This window comes from Carcharhinus amblyrhynchos, chromosome 20 (assembly GCF_965287045.1).
Source record: "Carcharhinus amblyrhynchos chromosome 20, sCarAmb.v2.hapA, whole genome shotgun sequence".
Classification (NCBI taxonomy): Eukaryota; Metazoa; Chordata; class Chondrichthyes; order Carcharhiniformes; family Carcharhinidae; genus Carcharhinus; species Carcharhinus amblyrhynchos.
In genome coordinates, this window is record NC_137343.1 from 13677599 (window position 1) to 13691677 (window position 14079).

At 42.1% G+C, this 14079-nt stretch overlaps 1 protein-coding gene and 1 long non-coding RNA gene across 2 annotated transcripts in view; one reads left to right on the forward strand and one right to left on the reverse strand.

The window, feature by feature from the left end:
• The window catches only part of fam222aa (family with sequence similarity 222 member Aa), a 262440-nt gene that overhangs the window by 62788 nt on the left and 185573 nt on the right, over nt 1–14079 (forward strand). The gene's annotated exons all lie outside the window — the stretch shown is intronic.
• The window catches only part of LOC145355765 (uncharacterized), a 51331-nt gene that overhangs the window by 34360 nt on the left and 2892 nt on the right, over nt 1–14079 (reverse strand). Inside the window, exon 2 of the long non-coding RNA XR_013889041.1 lies at nt 11309–11446. This is a non-coding gene — a long non-coding RNA (uncharacterized LOC145355765). The remainder of the gene's footprint in view (nt 1–11308; nt 11447–14079) is intronic.

Here is a 14079-nt window from a genome sequence, read left to right on the forward strand (position 1 = left end):
GACTTTTGAATGGACCTACTTTGCATTAAGTTGTTCTTTCTCGACATCCTAGCTATGACTTAACGCTATATTCTACACCCTCCTTTGTTTCTCTACGTACAGCATGCTTCATCAGTACAGCACGCAAGAAACAATACTTTTCACTGTATACTTAATACATGTGACAATAATAAATCAAATCAAAATTCTGCCTGATCTCTTGAAAATTTCAGTATTTTCTGTTTTCATTTCTGATTTTCAGCGTTTGCAAGCTTTTGTTTTTGTAAACAAAGCCTAATTTCCAGAAAATTATGTCTACTGAATTGAGCCACAGACCAGTAAAGATATAAAGTACTCATGGAGTGTATGGTTTGCGAAGTTTCTTATATCAAACTAGAAATTCCTTCAGTGACATCTCTGCAGCTTTTCCTAAGCCAAATTTTATGTATTATTGGTTACTGGAATGTTAAACATAATGGAAGCAGTGATCTTATATCTGTCTTCACTGGCCTATCCGGCACCTACTTTACCACTTCATGCATTGCTGTTTTACGCATAATATGTTAATTTTTTTTATGTGAAAGTGAGTCAAGTATTTAAATTATTTCATGAGTTGTATGTCACTGCAAGTTACAGCTATGTTAATATCATTTTGATCCCATGCTCTAAATTAATTTTGTTAAGAGGACTATTTGGTCTTGCCCATCCATAACTTTGGACCACCCCGAGACTCCAAGAAGCACTAACAACATCGTAATAATCTTGCCGAAGCCTGTCTTCTATGACAAACATCCTTTATTTACAATGTGCATAAAGTACTGCTTCTATGGCAGGTCAAGCCTCAGGAGTCCTTCAACTGCTAGCCTGAGTGGAGCCAGCTGGTTTTAAACCCCCCGCTGCTCCTTCCCTTTTGGGCGAGCCTCCTCTGGCTTAATAGGAGAGCTCGTAGTCTACAAGCCTATGGAGAGATCTATTGCAAATCCCCCATGGCCATTATAACATCCCTCTTCCTCAAGTCCGATTCTTCCCCAGCCCCCAGCACTACCACCGCCCCCCCCCCGCCCCCGGATACAGCAGGGCCTTTTCTGCCATTTGCATTAGCCTAGGGGCAATTGGAAGGAGGACTGGATCTGGGGTGTGAAGCTGATCAGAGACATTTGCTTCCTAAGGGAGCAGTGAAAAGCCACTGATATGGGTTCTTCCTGACATCTTGCTTCAGTTGGAGCACCAGTCTCTTCCTCTTCCTTTTCAGAATGTGTGTCCATATCACGTGGATGGACAGGTGTAAGGAAGACTTCTAGTGGCTCGATGCTGGCAGTGATTGTCTCCGTAGCTGGTAGTGAAGCCTATACTAAAGCTCCCTATTCCAGGTGCTTCCTCACAACTTTGCCCTGCACTTGGACCTTATCAGACATGGACCCCATTTTTTCCATTATGATCCCAGGACAAAACTGGGATCATCCCCAAAGTTCTTCATGTGGACCAGGTCGCCAGTTTTGAGTGTTCTGATTTGCAGGATCATAGTTCTTCTTCTGGTTACCTTGTTGGGACTCCACCCTGCCTGCCAGATTTGGGAACAGACAGCTTAATCTTGTCCAAAGCCTCCATCCTATTAACAATTCTGCTGGAGTGATTCCTATGGTCATGTGAGGGATAGTCCTGTAGTCAAAAAAAACACGCCTATTTGGTCCCTATGGATGCTGCAGGTTGCTTCTTCATGTCAAGCTAAAATTGCATCGGGTTAGATGCACTAGGCTGGTGAGCAGTGCCAATGTCAACCTTGTGTATAATATAAAGACCAGGACAGAGTATTTGGGCCAAGTGGCACATGTTTATATAATTGTCATCATTATACTCATTTCATCTTACATTGTTTACCCTACTAGATTCAGAACTCTCTTCAAAAAATAAGTCACCGCTTCAATTAGATCAACCCTAACTTTAAATCAACCTTAATCTGCAGCCCAATGTTCAATTCTAACCATATCCTAAACCTAACTGAGGAAGATTTTATTTTGGAGTCCGGTCTATTTACTGATATTGGTGGTGGCAAGGTCTGTAGAGATGGCATCAAATTAGGAACAAAGTGAGAAGTTTTATTGTGTGATACAGAAAAAAAGAGTTTTACAACAAATGCAAATATTTGGGAACACGACAGGAAGGTGTGGTAACAAGATTAATGATACAGGGAAAAACATGACAAAAAGTTTAAATGTATACCTACCTGCACTATAATGGTAAAAACGTTTTGGGGGTACAGAAAATTCAGGGCAGAAGTAAGCACACAGGAATGTCTTTCAAGTCTCACATAATTCAGTAATCAATGAAAGAAGATCATTTTTAAAAATCTTGTGACAAAAATTGAGAACCAGTACAATGCTGATACAAAGAACAAAACAACTTCCCAAACTGACGCCACTTCAATTACTACTTTGCCAATGGAGTGGGTCATAAGAATATAATAAGAACATAAGAACTAGGAGCAGGAGTAGGCATCTTGCCCCTCCATCCTGTCCACCATTCAATAAGATCATGGCTGATCTTTTTGTGGACTCAGCTCCACTTACCCATCTGCTCACATAACCCTTAATTCCTTTACTGTTCAATAATGTGACTATTCTTGCCTTAAAAATATTCAATGAGATAGCCTCAACTGCTTCACTGGGCAGGGAATTCCACAGATTCGCAACCCTTTGTGTGAAGAAGTTCCTCCTCAACTCAGTCCTAAATCTGCTTCCCCCTATTTTGAGGCTATGCTCCCTAGTTTTAGTTTCACCCGCCAGTGGAAACAACTTCCTGCTTCTATCTTATCTATTCCCTTCCTAATCTTATATGTTTCTATAAGATCTCCCCTCATTCTTCTGAACTCCAATGAGTATAGCCCCAGTCTACTCAGTCTCTCCTCATCAGCCAACCCTCTCAACTCCGGATGCACCCCCTCCAGTGCCAGTATATCTTTTCTCAAGTAAGGAGTACAGTACTCCAGTATGGCCTCACCAGCACCTTTTACAGCTGCAACATAATCTCGCTGTTTTTAAAACTCCATCCCTCTAGCAACGAAGGACAAACTTCCATTTGCCTTCTTAATTACCTACTGCCCCTGCAAACCAACTCCTTGAGAATCCTGCACAAGGACACCCAGGTCCCTCTGCACAGCAGCATGTTGCAATTTTTTACCATTTAAATAATAGTCTATTTTGCTGTTATTCCTACCAAAATGGATGATCTTACATTTACCAACATTGTACTCCATCTCCAGTGAGTGGGCCAGACCCTCGCCCACTCACTTAGATTATCTATATCCCTTTGCAGACTTTCAGCGTCCTCTGCACACTTTGCTCTTCCACCCATCTTAGTATTATCTGCGAATTTTGACACACTACACTTGGTCCCCAACTCCATATCATCTATGTAAATCATAAACAATTGCGATCCCAACACTGATCCTTGAAGGTACACCATTAGTCATTGATCGCCATTCAGAAAAACACTCATTTACCCCCACTCTTTGCTTTCTGTTAGTTAATCAATCGTCTATCCATGCTAATATATTACCCATAACACTATGCACTTTATCTTATGTAGCAGTCTTTGGTGCGGCACCTTGTCAAATGCCTTCTGGAAATCCAGATACACCACATCCATAGATTCCCCATTGTCCACTGCACATGTAATGTTCTCAAAGAATTCCACCAAATTAGTCAAACCTGACCTGCCCTTTATCAATCCAGCCAGACTAATAGATTGAAAGATTCACTATTAACTGCAAAGAGTTTAAATAAAATTAATTTGGCCTATCTTATTCTAATTCCTATTGATCAGGAGTTTTCAGCGTAAATGTGCTTATAATTTCATTAAGTCAAGCTTACTCAGAAACTGGGGGGGGGTGACTCATGAAAGCTGCAAAGGGCACATTAATTCAGGAAAGTTCCTTTCTGAGTTTGCAGTTAATCCTGTTGGTTAAAACTGCATGATTGAAATTGCAAAGATCACATTATGGATGGAATTTAATGCCCTCCCCTATGGTGGGTTTGGCAGCAGTTGGGACATTTAATCAGGTGGGAGGATGGTGGATGGGGACACTATCACTTTCCAATCTCCACTTCAATTAAGTCTGTGGCGGAAGGCCCATGGATGACAATCCCACCCCTCCACTAATTGAGACCCTTAAGTGGGAAAGTAATGCCCACTTCAAATTCTAAACCTTAATCTAAATTACAACTTCAGAGCGTTTAGCAGATCCCACATGCACCAAATTCCTGATTTTTGCACTTAGTTTAGTTTACGAACACTTTATTCACCATCATACTGTGCACCATACTCTAATTTTGCTGAGCCGGGCAACTGTCAGTCCATTTTGATATCTTTGCTGAACAAGTAATAACCAAAGTGACTCATGACGTAAGCTTTTTGAATATTATTATTATTAGAATGTCTTTTTATTTGGATCGCATGTTCACCAACAGTGACATTTTCTTAATTTGTGACTTATTCCAGCTAATCACAACTGGATTGATACCGTCTTTACTTTTATCTCTGTCAAGGACAAACAGTTCCTACAGATTAAAGAATAGCTAATGTAACCCCACTATTTAAAAAGGGAGGTAGAGAGAAAACAGAGAATTATAGAATTGTCAACCTGATATCAGGAGTGGGGAAAATTCTACAGTCCATTTTTAGAGGTATTATAGCAGAGCACTTGAAAAACAGGGTGTTGGTGAGCCCGCGCCTGGAGTATTATGTGCAGTTTTGGTGTCCTTATCTGAGATAAGATGTTCTTGCTATAGACAGACTGCAGCAAATGTTTACCAGACTGATTCCTGGGATGGCGAGACTAATGTTTGAGGAGAGATTGAGTCGGTTAGGATTATATTTGCTGGAGTTCAGAAGAATGAAGGGAGATTGCATAGAAACCTATAAAATTCTAACAGCACTAGACAGGCTAGATGCAGGAAGGATGTCCCTGATAATGGAGGTATCCAGAAACAGGGGTTATAGTCTATGGATAAGGGAAAAACCTTTTAGGACTGAGATGAGGAGAAATTGTTTCACCTGAAGAGCAGTAAGACTGTGGAATTTGCTACCACAGAAAGCAATCCCCCCCTCAGCCTTCTAAACTCCAACGAGTACAGACCCAATCTACTCAATCTCTCCTCATAAGCCAACCCCCTCATCTCCAGTATCAACCTAGTGAACCTTCTCTGCACTCCCTCCAAGGCCAATATATCCTTTCGCAAATAAGGAGACCAAAATTGCACACAGTACTCTAGTTGTGGCCTCACCAGTACCTTGTACAATTGCAGCAAGACCTCCCTGCTTTTATACTCCATCCCCCTCGCGATAAAGGCCAACATTCCAAGACGCGCTGGTTCGGTGTATTGGACATACTAAATTCTCCCTCAGTGTACCCAAATAGGCATCGGGTTGCGACGAGGGAATTTTCACAGTAACTTCATTTCAGTGTTAATATAAGCCTACTTGTGATTAATAAATAAACTTAACCTAGCCAAGTCATGGTAAATGTGCAATATTTCAGGGATGGGGGAATGGTGGGCAGAGAGGGGGGATGGTGGGCAGAGAGGCGGGGTTAGGAAGAGGTATGTGCCTGGATAAGATGCTCTCTTTTGGAGAATTGGTGCGGACTTGATGGGCCCAAAATGGCCTCCTTCTGCACTTTGGAATATTTTGATTGTATGTTTTCAAGAAAGAGTTAGATACAGCTCTTGGGGCGAAGGCAATCAAAGAATATGGGAGGAGACAGGGATCAAGCTATTGCATTAGATGATCAGCCATGATCATAATGAATGCTGGAGCAGGCCCGATGGAGCAAATAACCAACTCCTGCCTCTATTTTCTAAGCTTCTATGTGGTTTCCTCTTTATTGAGTGCGGTTACTCTTCAGTCATTTACTGAATGTAACACATGTGTTATCAATCAAAAAGTCTGTAAGTTAAAATGACTGTGGAATGATGGAATTTAAAACTTAATTTCACTCAAGGATCTCTATGCTTTCATTTTAATAATTGTTGGAAAACTTTATTTACCATTTGGATACCCAGAAGATTCATAATTTTCAGCAACATTATATACTGTGTTGGCAATTTTCCAGCCCCATTCGTCACAGATGTAAATTGCATTTTGGCCGCTAACCGTCGCGAGAGGAACATAGCAGGATTTGCGCCAGGGAGATCTCAGAATGAGATCTTCCCTTGTCCCTTGTCACCTAGCAAGGGCATGAACCAGATTTCCATCAATTTAAATATACAGAAAAGCCCTTACGCCATAGCTTATGGGCTCCCGATATGTTTCTCCCCATCGTGTATATGAAAATCACTACTGGTTTCAAAAAACGGAAAGCAGTTGTGATGGCCATGTCAGGAGCCCAGAGGTAAGTATAGCCCCCCCAAAGGGGCTAATCTTACCTCTGGGCTCCTGACATGGCCATCATGTCGGGAGCCTTGGTGAGGGAAATGGGATGGCATTGACCCCTGGCATCCTGACATTGCCAACATGGTATTGCCAACCTTGGCACTATCAGGATGGGGTTAGGCAAGGAGCCAGAGAAAGGGCCACTAGGGCACCTCAGTATGTCAGTGATGATGGTGGTTGGGGAGGAGGAAGGGATGCCTGCATTGGAAGGCATTGGGGGCTATGATGCCCTGATGCTGGCAATGACGGGGAAGGGGGGATCTTTAATTTTAATTTGAGATTGGGGCACCCTTCATGCTTGCTGGTGTTTTTAGGCCCCACCCCTCAGGAATGAGAGTGCAAAACACACCCGCTTGCTTTTGACACAGGGGGGAAGTTGAGGTGGGGTGGAATCTTACCAAAAAAATTCTAAGTTCCGAAGAGGGATGAAAACGGGAGAATTTCTGATCCTTTTTTTTCGACGAGGCCACAAGTCCAATCTTATGCCACTCTGTGCATTATTTTTTAGACGCTCTGTGCATTATTTTTTACACAATCTCTTTACTGCTATAGGTGAAAGGGCAGGGCCTAAGCTAGCAGTAGACGGTGCAATCGTGTGTGCACAGGTCTCTGTTCTGTGCAACAGAAGAGAGAGATTTGTCAGACACCTTCATCCCCTGGATACCACCTGGCTCCAAACCCCCCATCCCTGGCTAGTCGACTCCCCACCCCCTGGATATTGACCCCCTCCACTGGTATGGCCTGGTCGATATCCCCCCAGCCCAGCCTGATCGATTGCCACCCCCCAGTTGATCCCCAGTTGCAGAGTATGCAGCTTCCATCCTTGTCTGATCCCCCATCCCTGTCCAATCCCAGTTGTAAAAAGTCTGACAACACCAGGTTTTAGTCCAACCTATTTATTTGATAATATACTCGCAAGCTTTCGAGGGGTTACCCTCTTCGTCAGGTGAATGGAGAGTTCTGGCCTCAGACAGAGCATATAAAGCACAGACAGTTTAGAGATTACTGATTAAAATGCGAATCCCCACACCCAACCTGCTGTTCAAGACCTGAAGTGGCTGATAATGTGAGTGGTAGGAGCACTGATCACAGTTTAAAGAGATGTGTATTGTCTCCAGACAGTACAGTAAGTGAGGTTTTGCAAACCCAGGCAAGTCACGGGGGTTACAGATAGTGCGACATGAACCCAAGATCCCTGTTGAGACCGTCCTCATGTGTGCGGAACTTGGCTATCAGTCTCTGCTCAGCGACTCTGCGCTGTCGTGTGTTGTGAAGGCCGCCTTGGAGAATGCTTACCCGAAGGTCAGAGGCTGAATGCCCGTGACCACTGAAGTGTTCGCCAACAGGAAGGGAACAGTCTTGCCTGGTGACTGTCGAGCGATGTTCATTCATCCGTTGTCGTAGCGTCTGCATGGTCTCCCCAATGTACCATGCTTCGGGACATCCTTTCTTGCAACGTATCAGGTAGACAATGTTGGCCGAGTTGCAAGAGTATTTACCGTGTACCTGGTGGATGGTATTCTCACGTGTGATGATGGTATCCATGTCGATGATCCGGCATGTCTTGCAGAGGTTGCTGTGACAGGGTTGTGTGGTATTGTGGTCACTGTTCTCCTGAAGGCTGGGTAGTTTGCTGCGAACAATGGTCTGTTTGAGGTTGTGTGGTTGTCTGAAAGCAAGAAGTGGGGGTGTGGGGACTACAATCCCAGTTGTTGCAGAGTGCGCAGCTTCCCCCCATGCCTACTGCTCCTTAGGCCCTGCCTCCACAGTCTTCAACTAGTTGGCCTAGTCTGGCGCATGTTGGCATTGCCAGTGTGCCAGGCTGGCAGTGCCAGGGTGCCCTGTGGCACTGTTTCATTAATATTACCTTTGGACTACTAAACTAAATACCTAAAAATACAAGCTTAAAGCCAAATAATCAAGATTCTGATTGAACAGTTGCCTCTTTCGTGCTTTTTCCCTTCTTTTTCTTCCTCCAGGTCCTGGCACAAACTGTGTAACTGAAGATTAAGGCAATGAAAAAATTATTTTAAATAATTTACAAAATTATCATAGAATTAAAAATGCTCAGGAAGGTCAAAATACTTCTGAAGTTTCAATAATGATAATTGACATTGTAGCTCATTTGGCATTTTAGTATTATAATTGATGTAATTTATTTCAATGTACATTAAAGGAGGCTTGTTTCATAGAATAGAATCATAGAATCCGTACAGTGCAGAAGGAGGCCAATTGGCTCATCAAGTCTGCACCAACAACAATCCCACCTGGCTCTATCCCTATTACCCCAAGTTTTTCCCTGCTAATCTCCCTGACACAAAGGGGCAATTTAGCATAGCAAATCAACCTAACCTGCACATAGAAGCATAGAAAGCCTACAGTGCAGAAGGAAGCAGATAGGAAATTTACAGTAAATGGCAGAATCCTTAAGAGTATTGATAGGTAAAGGGATTTGGGTGTACAGGTACACAGGTCACTGAAAGTGATAATGCAGGTGGAGAAGGTAGTCAAGAAAGCGTACAGCATGCTTGCCTTCAGCGGCCAGGCTAATGAGTTTAAAAATTGGCAAGTCATGTTGCAGCTTTATTGAATTTTAGTTAGGCCGCACTTGGAATATAGTGTTCAACTGTGGTCGCCACATTACCAGAAGGATGAAGAGGCTTTGGAGAGGGTACGGAAAAGATTTACCAGGATGTTGCCTGGTATAGAGGGCACTAGCTATGAGGAGAGATTGGAGAAACTTGGTTTGTTCTCACTGGAGCCACAGAGGCTGAGGGACGACCAGTTAGAAGTCTACGAGATTATGAGAGGCATGCTAAGAGTGGATAGTCAGAAGCTTTTTCCCAGGGAGGAAAAGTCAATTACGAGGGGCAAGGTTTAAAGGAGATGTACAAGGCAGATTTTTTACACAGAGAGTAGTGGCTGCCTGGAATTCGTTGCTGGGGGAGGTAGTGGAAGCAGATATGGTAATGACTTTTAAGCAGCGTCTTAACAAGTACATGAATAAGATGGGAATAGAGGGATATGGTCTCTGGAAGGGTAGGGAGTTTTAAATTAAGTCAGGCAGCATGGTTGGTGCAGGCTTGGAAGGCCGAAGGGCCTGTTCCTGTGCTGTAATTTTCTTTGTTCCTTGAAGCCATTCGGCCCATCAAGTCTGCACCGACAATCCCACCCCAAGTCCTATCCCCACAACCAACTGCACTTACTCCACTAATCCCCCTAACTTACACATCCCAGGACCCTAAGGGGCAATTTAGCATGGCCAATCAACCTAACCCACGCACCTTTGTACTGGGGGAGGAAAATGGAGCATCTGGAGAAAACCCACAGAGACACAGGGAGAATGTACAAACTCCACACAGACAGTCACCCAGGGCTGGAATTGAACCCGGGTCCCTGGAGCTGTGAGGCAGTAGTGCTAATCACTGTGATACTATGCCACCCCAAATCTATATGATAAAAGGTTATTTTACTCCATAGTATACTGTAAAGAAATGTCCCTCAGTAAATGCACATGGGATCTCTTTCAAAGCTCACTCATATCAACAACCCCTTCCTGATTTAATCTAGGATACATCAAAGCTCGATATGGCCACAGTTATATTTTGTTTATTTTCCTTTGAAGGTCCTAAACTCTAGCCAAGATGCAATCATATTCACCTCAGTAGGCCTCTATCTCCTTGTTGAATAAATGTTGTGTTTGTGTGAGATTCTTGATTATGCATATGTAGCCCATTCTACTGTGGAATAGAGTTGAGCCCAATCCTGTCTTTACCTGATGTTCAAATGTACATTTTCTAGCAGGCAATTATATAGCAATTAAGGACCTTCGTCAACCCACAAGGGATGAGGCCAACTATATTCATTCAAATTGTCATTAAAGATCAGCAAACTCTGTGCAGAATGATGAAATTTTCTTTTCTGTTTGTCAAGTGATATTTTTATGAATTAGTCCAGCAGGAAATCATCCTGTTGCATTTGTGACAGAACATCTTTGCTTTTTGATTGGTTATGAAGTACTGGTTAACTATCAGCTAGCTACAAATGCTCTTCGACTTATGTAATATTCTATTTGGTAAGCTACAGATCCTGCTTTTGTTTTATCCATTCTTTGAAGTGGTCTTCAGACCTGTAATAACTTGATCAAAGTCACTGAGTCAGCCTCAAAAAGAACAGAACCTGGAGGAAAGAAAAGGAAGAGGAAAGGCACAAAAGGGGCAACAGTGTGAGCAGAATCTTGAATCTTTGGCTTTAAACCTGCACTTTTAGATGTTTATTTTAGTCATTCAAAGATAATATTACTGAAACGAAACAACTCCTGATGCTTGAGCTGTTTTACTGATTTATTGATGGTTTGTTCTCTCTAACGCATTGCAGGAGCTGAGAACCAGGAGCAGTCTAGGAGTTTTACTTAATAGCAGTCCGAAAGTTAACCTGACCTTTATTTTCTCAAGGTTACTATTTTACTAAGCCATTCAATTTTATTTTTAAACAATTTAAAAATGGGTTACAGCTCAGAATTGATTCTAGAACCAATTGATTGTAGCTGTCACAGTACTAAACAGTACTTAGGAAACAGGGTCACGCACAGCTGCAGTTTGCTTAGCTTGTCACATTAAAAATGATGGCCCTGGTGGGGATACCTGATGTACCACTCCAATTCTAATTAATTAAAAAGCATACTTCTACGTGGTAGATTTTCATGACAGAATGGCAATATTAGACATTCTATTGCCAACACTAACATAAGCAATAGAGGTATCTTAAGGTCAATAATGTCTGCTAAAGTTATTTCCCACAACAGTGCACATCTCCCTGTAACTATTTCCTTTTCAGCTAATTAGAATTGAATTGAAATGTGATTTTGGTGGGGAACCAAGGTTCAAATCATTATGCTCACCAAACAAGTGTCAACTCAGTTTTGATCGTAAGCTCCTGTAATGACCCTGGGGCTTGGCTGGAGGAATGTTTATGACTCCTTCCGCTCTGGACGAAGGGAGGGAATAAGTTGGGCACTGAAGACAGAAGCAAGAATGTTCTGTGGAAGAAAAAAAGAATAGTTAATGATGTATCATTTTTACTGATTAATACTAAATATTAATATAAACTGCAAAACATAGATAAAGCTTTGTTGGAAAGAGTTGAAAACTTATTCATCTAGATTTTGGGAATTTTCACACTTGTTAACCCGTTAGGTGAGTTATGGGTGAAAATCATTACACTGCATCCTGCTGACCTGCAGTCTAAAGCCTCCCCTCCATTTAATTCAGATCAATTTCTCGTCAAGATCTAAAATCCCACTTTATTTTAATTCCTCAAATATAACAATTTTTCTTTTACAGTTTATCGAAATTCTTGTGGGTTTTTTTTTGTAAAAAACTATAAAACCCTTCTATTTTGTCTCTCTTCTTCTGTATGGCTCTTGACAGGCATACACATATCTCTGGCAAACAAAATTATGAGTTGTTTCCAGACCTTTACAATCTAATTCTTTCCCTAGTCACTAATAAATGTGCAACGGTAGGGGTAATGACTCCGTCATCTCTTTGAGATGCTTTGCCACTGCAGTAAAATTAAGTAAAAGCAGAAAATGCTGGAAATACTCTATAGGTTTGAAGCATGTGGAGAGAGGAGTAGAGTTAATGTTTCGTCAGTCGGACAAAAGGTCATCGAACAGTTCGTTTTTATTTCTGATTTTCAACTTTTGCAGTAGAGTTAAATCTGTGTCCTCACTGTACTCATTACGCAATCATACAGGCAATCCTCGACTTTACGAAATTTGAGTTACGACGATGCTTATAAATGGACACCCTGTTTCGACTTTACAATGTTGGTTTCCACTTTATGACACCACGTGCTTGATACATGCGCACTATCCATCTTTTATAATTTTTGTTACATATTGGATGCTGATGTCAAATGAGCTTAGGGAAACGCAGAACTCTCCCTCCAAAGGTTCAACCCTCAGGACTCTTCGGCCAGCATTTTTATTGCCCGTCAGAACTAGAATCCAGAAACAGGGTAACAGTTTTTAGAGAACAATATTGACATTGTGCGGCCGATCACTTCACTGCAATGGAGTGAACTAACTGGGCTCCGCCGATGTTGAACAGCCCAAACAGTAAGTCAGCTTCTAGCAGAGGTCTGAATGCGTCAGCACAAATGTCTAAAATGAATTTGCTGGTAAAAATGTTGCCTTACCCCACTGACAGTTTTCACAATAGGATTCTGCAGCTTGTGATCTGACGCCTTTTGCTCTGGAACTGCGGCCGGAACTTTTCAGCAGTCCATGCCCGCAGCATTTCCCGATCCCACCCACGATGCACCCTGCCGCGGGTTTCACAACGGCGACGGGTTCATTGAAGGGGAACCCTGTTGGCAACGGTGGGACCAGAATATCCTGTCAGCAGCCAATGGCAGGTTGCCTCTGCCACCGCCAAACAGGTGGTGGGTTGCACAGTAAATCCCGCCCTGTGTGTTTGATTCAGATCAGGGATGGCATCATTGGATCCCAGGAAAGTTCTGAAACCCCACGCCAACCACCTGGCCCCCTTTGTTTTGGAGACTAAACGCAAAATGATCCATTATAACCTACAAAAATCCTGAAAACGTGCGAAAAAGTGTGAAATCATTAGCCAAAATGTTGAATGTAAATATCTGAGACCAAGTCAGAAAGGTTGACAAACCAATCCCCCATTTATAACACGGCTCCTATTGGAAAATCAATTCTGACTTCCAACGTTTCGACTTGATCGGTGTTTTCAGGAACCAATTGTGTCATAAGTCTGAGGATGTCTGTATTGTCATAGTGGTTCTCTTTCTAACTGGCTTTCATCTTCCAAACATTTTATCTTGCTGCTATTCGATGGTGCCCAAGTATTGTTTCCCTTCCAATATGTCGCCCAAGCTTTATTATTCATATTCCTTCACTGATGAATGTTGGAAGATTATTTTACCATGGGTTACACATCATTGTTGACTCTGATTCTATTTTCTACAGCAAAATACTGTGGATGCTGGGAATCCGAAATAAAAACAGAAAATGGTGCATAAATTCAGCAGGTCTGGCAGCACCTGTGCATTTTTGGATCCAAAATGTTAACTCTGTTTCTCTGCACAAGTGCTGCCAGACCTCTGAGTTTATCCAGCATTTTCTGTTTTTTATTTCTGATTCGATTTCCACCTGACACCATTTATTCTGTTATATAACAATTTCAAACATTTTTTGTTACTATGAATGTTTCATGTATTTGAAAAAATAAAGAGAACTTGCATTTCTGTAGCAATTTCATATCCTCGGGAGATCCAAAAGCATGCCATCATCAATTAATTATCTTTGAAGAATCACTGGTGATCCATGGGTAAATGCAACATTGAATTTGCAAGTCTAACCACATGTGGGGAGTTGGTGGTCTGGTGATAATATCACTACACTAGTAATCCAGCAGCCCAGAATAATGCTCTGGGGTTTTGTGTTCAAATCCCACCACAGCAGCTGGTGTAATTTAAAATTCAATTAGTTAATAAATCTGGCATTGAAGGTTACTCTCAGTAATGGTGCACCATAAACCTATTGTTTGTCACTAAAAAACCCATCCTGTTCACTAATATCCTTTAGGGAAGGAAATCCTTACCTAATCGGACTAATATCTGACTCCAGACTCTCAGCTT